At 39.6% G+C, this 16,416-nt stretch overlaps 1 long non-coding RNA gene across 1 annotated transcript; it reads left to right on the forward strand.

Moving 5' to 3' along the window:
- The first annotated feature begins 3,711 nt into the window (after positions 1–3,711).
- Positions 3,712–5,807, forward strand: LOC121918891. The gene is made up of 2 exons (XR_006101336.1): positions 3,712–4,144; positions 4,893–5,807. It is a non-coding gene; the product is annotated as an uncharacterized LOC121918891 (long non-coding RNA).
- Positions 5,808–16,416: the final 10,609 nt, after the last annotated feature.

The following is a 16,416-nucleotide window of genomic DNA, read 5'->3' on the forward strand; positions in this document are numbered from 1 at the left end:
ACTTTTTCGATAACAGTGTTTGCACAGAAGAGGTCACTAACTTGGTACCTTCACACATGTTTTTAATTCCTTGACCTTCTGTATACTTTTTATATAAGTTTTGATTATTTAAGACTAGCAATTCAGCCTTGATCATTTAATCAGTCAAGCACCTGAGACTTTCCCATGGCTGTGCATGGTTACAACTGGAAGGGTCCTCCATATATTTCAGTTTGGTTAGCATTTAGGAAGATACATCATCAGGGTATTGGTTTTCTCTCTCATTTTCCTTGGTGAACTAAATTTTTGGGTTGATGAATGTTGACACAACAAGGCAAAAGGATGAGGCATAAGGACAAGTTGTGCTGTCTGTTATACCAGTCCAGATGCTTTCCTAATCCGGGTGCCAAGTAAGTGATGAAACTGTTCTGTTTTCTTGTTGGATCCAAACAGCCAGATACATTTAATTGATCTTTCTTTCTGGATGTTATACTACAGAAGATAATTTTGTTTAAAATTGGATGGGGATAGTTTCAAACAGATCATTGCTACCTGAGCCAAACAGGTCTTTTGAAAGGTCAGTGATATGTTCTGCAAACAAGAGAGTAATCGTAAACTATGACTTGAAAATGAATAGAATGTTAAATGCTGTTGTTGGATTTGAGAAACTTAATGTAGAAACTAATGTCACCTCAAGGCCAGGTACTTGTTTATAATTGCAAATCATCTTCTTCCTCTTCCTCTTCTTTTTCGTCTTCATCATCATCACCATCATTTTTTGCATCCCACCTTCCTCTCAGTAATGAAACTCAAGATGGCTAATAATATATTTGAAAACAATACAGATTAAAAGCTATATAAAAACTTCAATAAAAGCTTAAACATAAGTTATTTTAAAAACAATTAAACAATTTATAAAGTCAAAAACATTAAAATTCATAATATGCATACACACATACACAGCAACACACAGCATTAAAAGTCCATCCCAGTCAGTTTCTAAAAGCCTGATGACCGAAAAAGCAGAAAGCAAGAACAGAGCCATCTTGGTTTACGTATGGAGGGAGTTCTAAAGTCTAGTAGCAGCCACGGAGAAGGCCCTCTCCCTTCTTTCCATCAAATGAGCCTCAGATGCTTGTGGGACAAAGAGAAGGGCCTTTTCAGCTGATCTTAGAGCTTTAATGGGCTTATATAGCCTGGACTCAAGCCATATAGTGTTTTTTAGGTCATCACCAGAACCTTGAATTGTGCTCAGAAACAGACTGGCAGCCAGTGGAACTGTTACAACAAAGGAGTTGTGTGCTCCTTGTTGCCAATCCCAGTTAACAATCTGGCTGCTAAAGTTTCTTAGCACTTTTCAAAGGCAGCCCCACATAGCATGCATTACAGTAATGCAAATGAATGTAAACATGCCTGTGGCCTGTAACAGACAGGCCAAAAGAAGTGGCTTCCAGATGACTTGGGGGTTTGGCGTTTAGATGATGCATGCCCCCAAAGTAGCCCTTATCTTTCCAAGCTTTCCCCTTATCTTTCTACATGCTGTCAAAGCACTTCCAATCTCTTCCTAAGGGAAATGGACATAAAGCCATATTTGTTGCTGTAGTTCTTGAGTTTTGGTGTGCTTTTAAAAAGTTTTTAAACAGTATTCCTTTTTTACACATGCTATTCTCTGGCAATGCTCAGAACAAGCTGCAAAATTTAATTCACACATTAGAATAGGTTTCTTTTTAATTCTGAGACATATTGGAACAATTCTGAAACATATTGGAACATTACGCTGTAGCACTATTATTCATCGGTGAAATAGCACATGTACACTTTAGCTCTAAAACATTTTTTTTAATGCTGAAGGGGGAAATTTGCCCTTCAGATCATAGAACTACTTCATCAAACTTCATTTTTTAAAAAACCAACAATACAAAAATGTTGGAAAAGCCCTAATGCAGATCTAGGAGATCACTGCAAACAGCTTCTCAAAAGAATGGATCAAGTAGAACAATGGGATAAGAGGCAACAACAACTGGTGAAACCCCCAAAAAGCCAAAAACCTATATCAGAAGAAGTCACAATTCTGTAAACTCCTCTGGAAGAGCCCTCAAAGACTGAAGGATAGGCTGTGGGGCACACATCCCTAATATTAGGGGGTGATTATTGATCTCACAGCAGTATATGCCTACAATGTTTCTAGTTACACTACTTTTTTTAAAAAAAACACATGCCTTTTCTCTTATGCTTTCAATGCATTGTTTTCTTTCTCTCTCCCCCCTCACCATCCATCATCTTTTCTCAGTTTTTATTTTTATCTTCTATACCTCACTTTCCCCATAACTATTTTAGAAGCTTGCAGGGAGGGACTGTCCTTTTGGCAGTTATACAGAGAATAACTGTAATGGTAGAGAACATGCTTTGATAGTAAAAGGTACCACATTTAGCCCCTGATTTCTCCAGGTGGGGGCCGGCTAGGAGTTACCACTGTCTTCAACCCCAAAGAGCCACTCACTGCCAGTCTTGTGTAAGCAATACTTAGAAAGATAAACAGGGCAATAAATGGACTATATGTCCCCCACATTGTTGGCCTCTAAACAGATATTGTTGTTTGTTGTTAACTGCCTTTGAGTTGATCTGTACTGTTGGTGACCCTGTGGATGAGACATCTCCAAGCCCCCATATCCTCCACTGCTCTGCTTTGGTCCTGCAGACTCAGCCCTCTGACCACCTTGATAAATCTAGTCATCTGGCACTCTCTTTCTGCTACCTTTCCTAGCATTATTGTTTTTTCGAATAAATCATGCCTTCTCATGAAGTGGCCAAAGTACAACAACCTCAGTTTCATCATCTTGGCTTCCAGGGAGAGATTGGGCTTAATCTGTTCTAGGACCCATCTGTTTGTCTTTTTGGCTGTCCACAAATCCTCAGCATTCTTCTCCAGCAACACATCTCAAATGAGTTGATGTTCTTCCTATTTGCTTTTTTCACTATCCAGCTATCATATTTGTACATGAGGATGGGGAATATAATGGCTTGGATGATTATAACTTTAGGGTTCAGTGTATATATTTTTACACTGTAGGATATTATCTAGTTCTTTCATAGCTGCCCTTCCCATCCTCGGTCTTCTTCTTATTGCTTGACTGCAGTTTCCATTTTGGTTAATATTTGATCCAAGGTATGGAAAATCTTTTAACCGTTTCGATATCCTCATTATCTAGGTTGCATTTCTGTAGATCCTCTGTGATTATTATTTGTTTCTTTATGTCCAGCAGTAAACCTGCTTTTCACTTTCTTCTTTAACTTTCCTTAATAATTGTTCCAAGTCTTTGATGTTTTCCACTAGTGTTATTATGTCATCTGCATATCTTAGATTATTGATGTTCTTTCTTCCTATCTATACTTCTACTTCTTCTGAGTCTATATATCATCAGTATTCATATTGTTAAATAATGCCCCGATTGCTCTGAGTTGAAGATTGATACTTTATGGAAGAATCATATATAATCTAAATTGTTTGCCAGTATTTACAGAAAGAAGTACAAGGAGAGAGGATTTTGAAATTGTTGTTGATTTCACCTGATCCTCACCCCAGTCTTTTCCAGGGGACTCCCCCAATGTGCTCTGGAGGCTACAGGGGTCACAGTGAAGATGTTGCAATGTTGGATGTGTTCTGCCTGCAGTAGAATATTATTTGGATACCACCCTTTGTGAGCTTTCTGATCCCTTTTGAGTCATTGCAAGTCACTTGGATGTTGTAAAAATGCTGTTCATGCATCAGCTAAAAGCTCCTGGCTGTGGCCTTACTAGAAAGACAAATTGCATGGGAAAAATTTGCTTTCACATTCCCCTACAAGCCTCCTCTGTGATTATCACCTCAGCTGGAACACTTGAACTAGTTATTGATCTTTTTCTCAGATGCCTGCCTGCCTGACAGAAACAGTGAATTTCCAGTTATGAGAGAAGTTGTCTCTCATTCTGTTATGTAAGCAGTTTGGTTTTGAACTTTGCACTGATCTTTTTGATATATCCTTTCCCAAACTTTTGCTGGTTTGAATAGGAGCAAAAGATACTGTCATTCCAGAAGAATAATCACAGGAAATGTGCTAAAAGTCTTCACACACACTTTCAGCAACTGGCTACCAGCACATTACTACAACACATAGGATACTAGCAGGTAAGATTAAAAGGGGGGGGGTGTTCTTCTTCCTGTGATTTGGATTAGAAATGTGAGCATGCAATGGCAATTTTAAAACTAATTCCTTTCTGCTAGGGAATGACAAAGCCATGAGGAAAAGTTCTTTCAGTTAAGACTTTGATCACGGAATCATCCAGCCTCATTATTGTAGCCTTTCCTTATTTTACAACTTCTTCTGCTTCTCTATCCCACCACCCCAAATGCTCTTTGAGAAGGAAAATATAGAATAATGGTACTATGTTACTTTTGATTGGTAGTGCTGAGGCTTGTCTTTCTAGATTAGCAATATATGAATCAAACACAATCCACCCTGCATGTGTTTCAGCAGCTCTTGTGCTTTGCCATCAGAGTTTTTCGCATAGCTAAAACACCTAGCTAAAAACCTTTCCCAGTTTGAATCCTCTTCTGAGATGTAGCGGGATATCATCGCTTGTATTTTGCCACCAATGCCACCTCCCACCTAAAACCCACCAAAATCCCGGCTCCCAGCCACACTCAGATTGCCGATTTGAAAAGTCGGGAGCTTCCTGGTTTTGAAAAGAGGCTTGAAAAAGATTTTGAAAAGATTCTAGCCAAAAGTTATCTGGAATTCACCCGGCTGGTGGTGTTGGTGGCAAAACATATGTGATCATATCAGGATACATCCCAATTAAGAATTTAATTCAGAAGCAGTAAGTTGCTTTTTTTTAGCTGTGTGCTAAACTCCATACTTTTTTTTTGAGGAAAGGCAAATCAACATTGCAGGATGACATCCCTTTAGAACATGTTATTTCTGGTACCAGTGGATTTTGCAGTGGAATGAGCCAGCATCCACAATTTAGACACCCACGAATCTTACAACTTCCTTCAGAGTCCACAAAGTGCTTCATAAGGAGTAGACATCTGAGTTTTATAAGTGTTTCACAAGGAGCAGATGCACAACCGCCCACCTTCTTTCACAAGAAGGCATTATTCACCTCTTGGATCTTTCCAAAGAAGGTCTCCAGCTCAGTGTTCATAACCATGATAGGCAAGAGTCAGGTATGAAGATGGGTCAGTTGAACACTTCCAAATACTTGGACCACATCCTCAGGTTGCACCAAATGAAACTGATCTCACCAGGTGCAGGAAGTGTAGGAAGCCTTCCATTGCCTCATAGTTAATCCTTTTGCCCAGTTCTCAGTGTCCTGGTGCATATTCCTCCCCACCCCAATCTCTTTTGAGAAGCCAGTCAAATGTACTTCAAATGTATTTCAAATGTATGCAGATTGTAAGGTTGACTGTTGTTTTATATTGAAACTGGAGGAAAAGCTTTATCAACACAAAAGCTGTACAGATGCTGTCATTGTGGCTGTAAATATTAAATTAATGATCTATGCCTTTGGGAGTCTTTGTTGCACAAATCTGAGGTTCCACATTTTACTTTTATTGCTCACAGTTTCATGTTTTGTTCAGATTAACATCTCCAGTGTTGTGATTTGATTTATGGGGCATATTTAATGATTCAGACATAAAAATAAGTGATAGCATGTGTCTTCAACCAGTTTGAATTCAGAGATTATGCTATGTCAGTCTAGCATATGTAATTTTATCTGTAATCTATCTGAGTAAGGTCAGATCATTTTGGTGATAGTCTTCCTATCAAAGTCCTTGGAATATGACAGAAAAAAAAAAAAAAACCCAGTTTAAAGCCTGACAGTATTTGTGATTAGTTTACAGGTTATTTTGTTTTAAAATAATCTGATTTAGCCTGGGAAATCTGGAATCAAATCCACATTCATCTCACCAGGTGAGTTGTACTAAATCACTGTATTTCAGTCCAATGTCTCACAGCATTGCTGTGAAGATATTTATTCATTCTTTCTAGTAAATATACCTGACATTATGAACCTGAAAGCAGGTTCTTGAAGAAATTGTCAGAACAAAAACTATACTTGCAGTAAAGCCAAATAAAATACATCTGTTTATTTATTTGATTGATTCATATCTCATCTTTCTCCCCACACTGATCCAGAGGTGTCCACACTATAAATGTATAGCATTTTGAGAACAGATCACTAGAATCTTGAGATTTGCAGTTTTATGAGGTACTTAGAAATCCCTGCCAGAGCACACTCATGTTGTAGTTCAGGAGAATGCAGTAGTGGCTTCTAAGGACCTTGCCTTGGAGCAATGGTAAATAAACTGGTATCAAAGTCAGGGCAGCTTACATCAAGTTTGTTTGTTTGTTTGATTTATATCTCACCTTTCTTCCCACTGGGGACCCAAAGCAGTTTAGAATGTTAAGTTAAAACAAACAGCCAAAACAGTATGTTATACAAAAGTTAAAAAAATTAAACAATCCAATTGAAACATTAATTTAAAACAATTAAAAACACATTCAATACATATTACATATTTAAAAAGCTTCCCCACTGCACATCCTTCTGCCACAGCCAGTTAAAGGCTAAAGGCCTGTTTGAATAAGAAAGCCTTTGCCTGTCAGTGAAGGCAGCAGAGAAGTGGCCAACTGAGGATCCCTTGGGAAGGAGCCTAGGAGCAACTATCAAGAAGGCTCTCCCCTGTGTTCTCACCAGATGAATCTGGAAGGGTAGTAAGACAGAGAGAATGCCCTCCCCCAGAGGATTGTAAGAACTTGGCAAGTGCATATGGGATTCAGTATGGTACAGATATATACAGTGGACCTTTCCCCTCTGCAGGGGTTCAGTTTCAGGGCCCCCACAGATGACAACAAAATGCAGATAGTCATATTGTTCAATAGGGGTGATGTGTGTGTGGATGTGTCATCATGCATGCACTGTCATTGAATATTATGGACTGTAGTGATTCATAGGCAGAGCCAGTATGGTGTACTGGTTTGAGCGTTGGACTACAACTCTGGAGGTCAGGGTTCGATTCCCCACTTGGCCATGGAAATCCACTGAGGATCATTGGACAAGTCACACATAGTCAGCTCCTGAAAATGCTATGATATGTTTGCCTTAGGGCCAAACCTGGCTCAAGTGAACATTTTGTGATATGTGACATTATTTTCATTTCATTGACTAATCAATTGTTCTGTTAAAAACCAAGGAGGTTAACCAAATGTTGGCTTCTTCCACTTTGTGCTGGTTCTCTTTCTGACAACTCATTTCTTTAGTGCTCTTTCTGACAACTCATTTCTTTACTGACAAGTTCCATTAATTCAGCAGGGCTTCTGCTCTTTCATCAGTTCTTCTTGCCTACAGGGCTCACTTGGAACCACTTGCATACATTTATATATATTATGCTTGCACAAAGATATATATAGTATTAATTTAGCTTTTGCATACATTCAATATGGTGTGTTATTTATGTTTTGAGTGGCCAAATCTATTACAAGCTTTAAAAAAAACTGGAGGGCTGTACAAACAGCCCCTAAGGAGTGGCATGCAGCTACCCCTTTACTGGCTGGATTGGTGCCGCATCCACCGCATGCCGCGACCCTGATGCGGCCTCTGGAGGGCAGAAAAAGGAACCGCAAAATGCAGCTCCTTTTTGTGCCCTCTAAAGGGTGTCACAGCCACGGCGGTGCGGCTTTGTGATACCCTTTCGGCACTGCATAATCTAAATGCAGCACCAGGGTCATGCCATGATGCCGTGCACCGTCTATAATGGTGTGTGGCATCATGGCATGAGGGGGCAGAATTATGGCATCAAGTGTGTGGACGGTCTGCCATGACTCTACCCACAGGTCGGAACTTTGTGCCCATCTGTACCGGGCCTCAGTTTCCACTTTCCAGTCAGTTCCACTTTGTGTTAGTTTCTACTTTCCAGTCAGTTCCACTTTGTGTTAGTCCTCTGGTCCCTGACCCATCAGATAGAATTGGGCTTACCTATAAACCTGCTAACAATTTCCCCCTTTAATATATTTCCTTAGATATTGTTAGAAAGAAGCCGGTAAAACTTTATTATTTGACTTACAGAGATACTTTGATGAGCAGTGACCCAGTCCAGGAGAGTGAGTGAGTGTGTAAATGATTTAATTTATATTCCAGTGGTTCTCAAACTTTTCACCCTTGGGACTCAAGGGCTTTTAAAGCATATGTGCATACATTTGTGCTTGTTCTCCCCAATAGTTGTATGTGGCCTATGGGCTGCACAATTGTCACCCTTGCCTTAGAAGAAGTAGCAGTTGAGATTTTGTGGAAGCCCTCAATAGTAAAAAGAAATTAAATGCTTCCAACAGGTTGTTTTGAAACTGGAACCATCAAGCGGCCAGGTGTGCTTCCAGACAGATAGCTCCTAGTACCATCATTCACACAACACATTGGGGTGGCGTTGTGTGAATTGTGTACATCACCTTCACTTTATAGGAGAAAAGACAAGATATAAATATGCACTGCGTCCCCCAGTGCCATGGCTGCATTGCAGTCTAGATCCCCATGGCTTCTTTTAAGTCTGACAATATTCTGTGAGCAGTCATAGGATCTCCTTGATAAGATATGGCTTACTCAAAAGTCAGCCTTTCATCTTATGCCTTGTCTTCAGTGTCTAAGCCATTTTAAAACTGATACCACAAGTGAAATGAGAGCCATTGATTTTGAAAATAGTCTTCCATGGACAGTGATGGGAATATCATGAAGTCTTGCAGTATGTAAATGGGCAAAGCTGGTCAGTTTGAAGAAAACATATGCTGGGCTACTAGTGGAACACAGGGTGAACTGTTACATTGGGTAGTATCACTATCCCTGAAAAGTCATCAGGTCTTAATAATGAGTTATAGATTGCAGTGTTTCTGATTTTGCAGCATTATTGCATCCCTGAAGGGACTATTCAGGGCTATTAAAATGGCAACAAACCCATTACTGAAAGGCTATATTGAATGTCTGACTGATTATGTCAATGGACAGCATTGGTGATTTTTCTTCTGTTGTTAGAATTTTAAATGCAGAATCAAAGAGCTTGTATGTATCTAAAGACAGGACAATTCTTCCATGGAATCAAGTTTCTAGAGCATCTTTATTTTAACTTACTGCAGTGGTTGCACTACATATGCCTCTAGACTTAATGGTACTGGTTCTGCAAGAAAGGAAGTTCAGAATCCAGCTATTGTAAATACTGCAGTGCAGTTGAAAGTAAGCTACAGAGCAGCTATATCAGTTTTAGTAAGTTCTCTGACCCATTTCTTTCTATCTCTTTCTTGGGCTCTCCTACAGAACTGAACTGTTGGATGCAGATTTTTTTTTTCATCTTTGGTGCAGCATGCGGCTCATAATTTTCGGTGCTTCTTGGGGGCTGCCAAGAGAGGCTATAAAGAAAAAGCAAAATGAAGAATAGAAATATAATATAATATAAAATATTTAAGTTTAAGAAAGGCCTTTTCTGGACATTTATGCAGATATGTAATTATTAATACATGGCAAAAATATGTAGGTGTAAGCCTTGATTTATAAAGGGTGATGCCTGGCATCCCATCATATCCACCAATTTAATGGGATACCTTTAAAAGAGATACCTATCAACTACAGGATTTAAGGTGTAGCGTGGTCCTTTTGCTAGCTTCTTGCATGTTGCAATTACTGTACTACTAGTTTTTGACAGAAGGGAAGATTCATTTGTATTAACTGATGGCATCATTTGTACCTCTGCCTCATGCATTTGTCATGCTTAATAAATAGCAGTGTTTGAGTATTTCAACAGAGAAGGGCAAAGGGCAGTTTAGAAGTGTAGTTTTAATAAAGCTATTGGTTTTTCTGTTGGAGTACTATTTTATTATGAAAACTGCAATCCTCAGCAGAATGTGAGAACCCAAGATTCTTTACAGATGAGAAGAATGGAGCTAGCTTGTGGAGCTAAGATCTGGCAGGGACTTATCCTAGCTAGGCATTTAACTTTGCATTCTACTTGTGCTCACTGCTCTGCCAGAAAAATGAGCAAAGTAATGTTATCTTAATGGCCTATGTAAGGCTGCTGCAGAAACCAGCCCAGAACTTTTGATTGCAATCCCTCAGCTGCTCTCTTACATGTATGTGTCTTCATGTTACCTGTCCATTTATGATGACCCCATGAATTTTATAGTTTTCTTAGGTAAGGAATACTCAAGAAGCGGTTTTTCCATTTCCTTCCTCTTGAATACAGCATGCAGCACCTCTTAATTGTTGGCGGTCTTCTATGTAGGACTGATCCTACTTAGCTTCCAAGATCAGCCCTGCTTAGTATTGGTCTCCAGAGAGTCATAGTCCAACACTCAAAGCACTGCACCATGCTGGCTCCATTACTTGCTATAACAAGGTCTAAAGCAGGTAATTAATTGAGCCAGTGTGGTGTAGTGCTATGAGTGTTGGACTACAACTCTTTCAGGGTTTGATTTCTAACTCAGGCATGGAAATCCACTGGGTGACCTTGGGCAAGTCACACTCTCTTATCCTCAGAGGAAGGCAATGGCAAACCTGCTCTGAACAAGTCCTGTCAAGAAACCCCCATGATTAGTTTGCCTTAGGGTTGCCATATTTTGGAAATGACTTGAAGGCACACAAAACAACACATAACAGGTAATAATGCTTAACTTTGTACTATGAAAAAGATTTCCCTGCTAATTTCCTGCAAATCAAATATTTGTTAAAAGCACAGCAGATAGGCTGGATGCGTTTGTTCTGCCAGCTGGCAACCCTGGCCTTCCTAACCAGCTAAATCATCGGTAAAGTGATGGATCGCTTCTAGACCCAATCCACAGCTAACTTGCTCTATTGATTTCAAAGCAAGTGCCCTGACCAAATAATCACATCTGGGGAGAATAGTTCTTGAACTTTTGCAGTAGCCATTTAATGTTCATCTTTCAAATTACTGTTGAATTTTGCAACAGTCACAGTGGTTCACATATACAACTGAATCACCAGAAGGGAAATACAGTGTTTACTGAGGTTTAGTAACAAAATGCTTATCTAAACAAACCCACAGGATATGTAAACAAACTCCTTTCCCTGTGAGGTATTAAGGCCAGAATGATACACTAGAACTGCAGGTCTAATCAAACAGATCTATATAGGCTTTGCAACAATTTCTCATATTTCCTGAAATATATATCCCCCTCCCATTATTTTGAATGCAGTTAAAATAAGGGGAGGATTTTGAGACTTTCCAGTCCTAGAAATCTGCTGCATCACTGTCCGAACAGGCAGGCCAAAATAAAGCTGCTTCGGGTCATTTTGCAGATATGCTGTTTAAATGATGCATGCGTCCTAAGAACCCAGAAGCTGCACCAAAGCCATGATCCAGTACTAAGGAATGGAGCACAACTTTGGTGCAGCTTCTGGACCCTTAAGATGTGTGTGTCATTTAAACACCATACCTCCAAAGTGACCTGAAGCAGCTTTATTGTGGCCTTTCTGTTCAGGCCCTAAAGGATAGTTCTCTTGCCTAGGGTTGCCATAACCCGGCTGGGGGCAGGACAATCCCGGGTTTTGACCAGTAGGGGGCATCCCTGCACGGTTTCCTCCTTGTCACGGGTCGAGGAGGTTGCCTTTGCTGGCCCTTGCAGGACTAATGAGGAGGACTTCCTCCTCTTGAGGCTGGGGCTGAACAGCTCGCACCTTCTCCAGGCCTGAGCCTGTGAGCACTGGCAGGGGGCAGGGCTGTTCCAGCCCCAGTCTGCCCCCATTGGCCAGCCAGGCTCCAGAGGAGGAGCTCCTCCTCTGTTGGGCTGGGCTGCAGCCAGAGGGGAAAGGAAAGGGCCATTTCCTTTGCCCTTTTTTGGCGCCAGGGAGGAGGAGGAGGAGGAGGAGGAGGAGGAAGAGGAAGTACTGTACAGTGGTGCCTCGGGTTACGAAATTAATTCGTTCCGCGGCCGCTTTCGTAACCCGAAAAGCCTTCGTAAGCCGAATTGCCATAGGCGCTAATGGGGAAAAGCCGCGTTTCGTGCGAAAAAGCCGAAAAAAGCACCAAAAATTTTCTTCGTATCCCGAAAAAACATTCGTAACCCGGAACAATGATTTCCTATGGGATTTTTTCGTATCCTGAAAATTTCGTAACCTGGGTATTTCGTATCCCGAGGTATCACTGTATGTATTTTTAAACAGTATTTTTAAACTGTATTTTTAAAGTGCATTTTTAAAGTGCATTTTAAAGTGTATTTTTTAAACTGTATTTTTAAAGTGCATTTTAAAGTGTATTTTTTAAAGTGCATTTTTAAAAATGCATTTGAAAAATACATTTTTAAAGTGCCTTTTCTGTGTATTTTTGGTGCTTTTAATGCTAACAATTCTCCCTTGCTTTGACAATGATAGTGTGGTGATAATGATGATGATGGTGGTGGTGGTGATATTGATATCAGCAAGCCTCTCAGCCATGGCCAATGTTAGTTGCTCTGATTTTTACAAACTCAAGAAAAACCAAAGTCTCTTGACCAAGTAGACACTTCTGAGAAGTACACTTGGTGCAAGAAATCTGAAACGGCAAATCCACTTCTTGTGAAATCACCTTGACATGTTCAATATGCATAACCATTTTAAACCATGCTAAGTGTTAAACCCAAGGGGTTTGGTTATGCAATAAGCCTCTGAAATATGCAAGAGGCCATGTTCATTAAGGCCATGTGAAATGCCCAAATGTGCTGTCGTGTGTGTTTTGGAATGGAGGGGGGTGGTTTGGGCAGAAAGGGAAGTCCATTTCTGCCATCGGTCTAGGAATAATGCCCAAATGTCCTCCATTTTGAGCATGCCTAAGAAACATGCATTTATATTAACATTTTTTAAAAAAAGCATCAGTTTTTTTCACGTGTCCTCCATTTTAAAAAAAATGTGTCCTACATTTGAAAATGTTGTCCTACATTTGTCCCAGTTTGGAGATCCTGACTTATGGCAACCTTATGCAGGAGCAACTCCCAAGGAATCAGGCTTCCTTTCCTCGCCCACAAGCAGCAAGTTTTGAGTCCTGAAAAAACTGACTAAAAATCTTAAATGGGATTTCAAATTTTATATAACATTATTCTTTTCTTTGAAATTCACTGATTTTACAAAACAATCAGCAAATGCAGATATACTTTAGTTAACAGAATAGATATGTTCTTGGGCAGTATTTCTTTAGCAGAAAATTTGGTACCAGAGACAAAGAATAAGCACAATTAAGCCTAACGCAGGGGCAAAGCAGGCAGCCCCTTTGCACCAACTTGGGGGTGGCCTCTGAGGATGGCTTTTAGATACCACACGCTCTGACGCTGCCCCCACGCTGCTGAGAAACAAAAGTAAAAGGGGATAGAAAAAGGGAAGAATTCTGCCAGGACAACAATTTGTTCATTGCAACCACATTCTTCAAATTCTACCCAAGAAGCAACTGTATACATGGACATCACCTGATAGCCTACATAAAAATCAAATAGACTACATAACTGGAAGCAGAAGACGGAGAAGCTTCATTCTCTCTGTAAAAACAAGACAAGGAGCAGATTGTGGCACAGATCATGAGCTACTAACAGCAACAGTTAGAGTAAAGCTAAAGAAGAACATAAAACCAACCATCATCCCAAAATATAACCTGAAGAACATCCCCGAAAAATTTAAAGACAGGGTAAAAAATAGACTTGTACTTTTAAACTGAACTGATCAGGAACTAGAGGAACTCTGGACTGAAGCCAGGGACATTGTTAGGAAAGAAAGGAAGAAGACACTATCAGTAGACAAAAAGAAAAAAGAAGCCACAATGAACGACAGATGAAACATTATAAGCAGTTAAGGAAGGAATAGAATAAAAAGTGACAGAAATAACACCAGAATCTTAGATGCAACTATAGACTACAGTCAGGCTTCCATATCCATGGATTTTTATCCACAGATTCCAGCATCCATGGTTTGAAAATATTCCAAAAGATATAAATTTTACAAAGTAAACCTTGATTTTGTCATTTTATATAAGAGACATCATTTTACTATTCCATTGCATTTAACGGGACTTGAGCATCCATGGATTTTGTTATCCATGGGGGGTCCTAGAACCAAACCTCAGCAGATACCAAGGGACCACTGTATAGCAAAGCAGCTATAGACTATAGCAAAGCATTTGACTGTATAGATCACAGAAGACTATAGATCACTCTTAAAGATATGAGTGGATCTCAGCATTTGATTGTCTTGATGTGTAACCTATACTCAGAACAAGCAGCCACTGTTTGGACAGAATACAGAAAAACTGAATGGTTTCCAATTGATAAGGGGGGTCAGACATGAGTGCATTTTATCACTCTGTCTAACTTGTACACTGAACATATCACATATAAAGCAGGATTAGAAACAGAAGTAGTCATTAAAATTGCAGGAAGGAACACCAGCACGAAGGTATGCTGATGATACTATATTACTAGCAGAAAATAATAAAGATTTGGAATGATTACTGAAGAAAATCAAGGCAGAAAGTGCAAAGACAGGTTTACTGCTGACCATTAAGAAAACAAAAATAATGACTACAGATGATATAAATAATTTTAAATTAGATTATCATGACATTGAAATAGTTCTAGATTTTTCATAACGGTTCAGTAACGTATCTTATTAGAGACTGCAGCTAAGAAATCAGAAGAAGGCTAGAACGTAGAAGGGCAGCTAAAAAGGAACTAGACAAGATTCTGAAGTGTAAACATATATTACTGATGACAAAAGCCAGGATGCTCCCATGAGGAAAACTGATAGGAAGAAAATTAACTCATTTGAAATCTAGTGCTGGAGAAGAGTTCTACAGATACTATGGATTGCTTAAATAGACAAACAAATAGGTCCTAGAGCAAATCAAGCTGGAACTATACCTAGAAGCCTGCAATTTCTGTAACTATGTGTTGTTATAATTCTGTGACTATTGGTCAATGACCGAATAAAATTTTACTACTACTACCTAGAAGCCATGATGACTAAACTAAGATTGTCATACTTTGATCACATCATGAGAAGAGAAAACTCACTAGTGTTACCCAAAGAAAGGTGGGGGTCCCCACCAAGTATGTCAACATTACTTTAAATGTTGGAGAAGTTAGCTTTGCTAGAGACTGGGTAACCTTTAGGAACATTGCCACCTGTGTATACTGGTAATAACTGACTCCAGGTTTGGGGGAATTAAGAGAGTTTTACAGTTGGCCCTCAATATCCATAGATTTTTTATTCATGGATTCAAGCCCCCATTGGGCTTGAAAATATTCCATATATATATATATATATATATATATATATATATATATATTCCAAACAGTAAACCTTAATTTTGTCATTTTATATAAAGAACACCATTTGACTATGCCATTGTATTTATTGAGACTTGAGTATCCATGGATTTTGGTATCCATCAGGAGTCCTTGAACCAAACCCCAGTGGATACCAGAGGCTCACTGTATTTAGAAAAATGCAGAGTGCAATCATACCCTCAAAACAGCAATTCAAACAGACATAGCATTCAGAGCTAATTGAAATGGAAATGTGGAAGCTGGATAGCTAAGTTTGAGGGATTCAAATGGGGATGATAATTACCTGTCCAGAGACTAAATCACAGAAAGCTAGAATGGCCAGACTGGGGAAATGGCACAGTTTCATACATGGAACGCAGCCTGGGACAACTGAATGCATACTGTGAGCATGCAGAGACTAGGTTTAGGGGCCAATATTTATACCTGAAAACTAGCCTCTGGTGATGTGGTATCTTATAAGGTAACAAAAGCTGGATGTCCTTTCCCAGGAATTGCCAGGGATTCTTGAGTATCTAATGAATTTAAGGTGATAAAAACAGTGACTGGATCAGGACATCTCCAGGGTGACTGGACAGGATAAGGTGGCTGCAAACACAGCAAGTGGTAGGCAGAGGGGCTGGCTTACTGCTTTGGGTGCAAGGAGATCCTTTGTCTCGCATTGCAAGAGCAAATACAGATAACCTGGGGGAAGGAGTACATCTGTTTAGCTTAGTACATCACTTAGTACATCTGTTTAGCTTTGATTGTATTATTATTTGGATCATTTACTCCTTTTCTCCTGGGAACCTGATCTAGTGTTCCTAAAGGCCATCATGGTATCTCATGAACATGCTGGCTTGAAATACAAAATATAGAATATGGGGACTCCAGATACAGTGCAGGATATGCAGGTGTGCTAACACTATGAGGGAGGGTGATTGCTGGAACCCAACACCTCCAGCTTGGGTGTGCTAATGATTTATGAATTCATTGCAGTATTGTGATAGAGTTGATACTTGTAAGGAGTGAAGTGCCAGCTAGTGGTAATAGGAATTGTATAAAAATAAAAAAAAGCATATTGATTTTTAGACTGGGCGCCATTGCACTTGAATTA

The sequence above is a fragment of the Sceloporus undulatus genome, chromosome 1 (assembly GCF_019175285.1).
Source record: "Sceloporus undulatus isolate JIND9_A2432 ecotype Alabama chromosome 1, SceUnd_v1.1, whole genome shotgun sequence".
NCBI lineage: Eukaryota > Metazoa > Chordata > Lepidosauria > Squamata > Phrynosomatidae > Sceloporus > Sceloporus undulatus.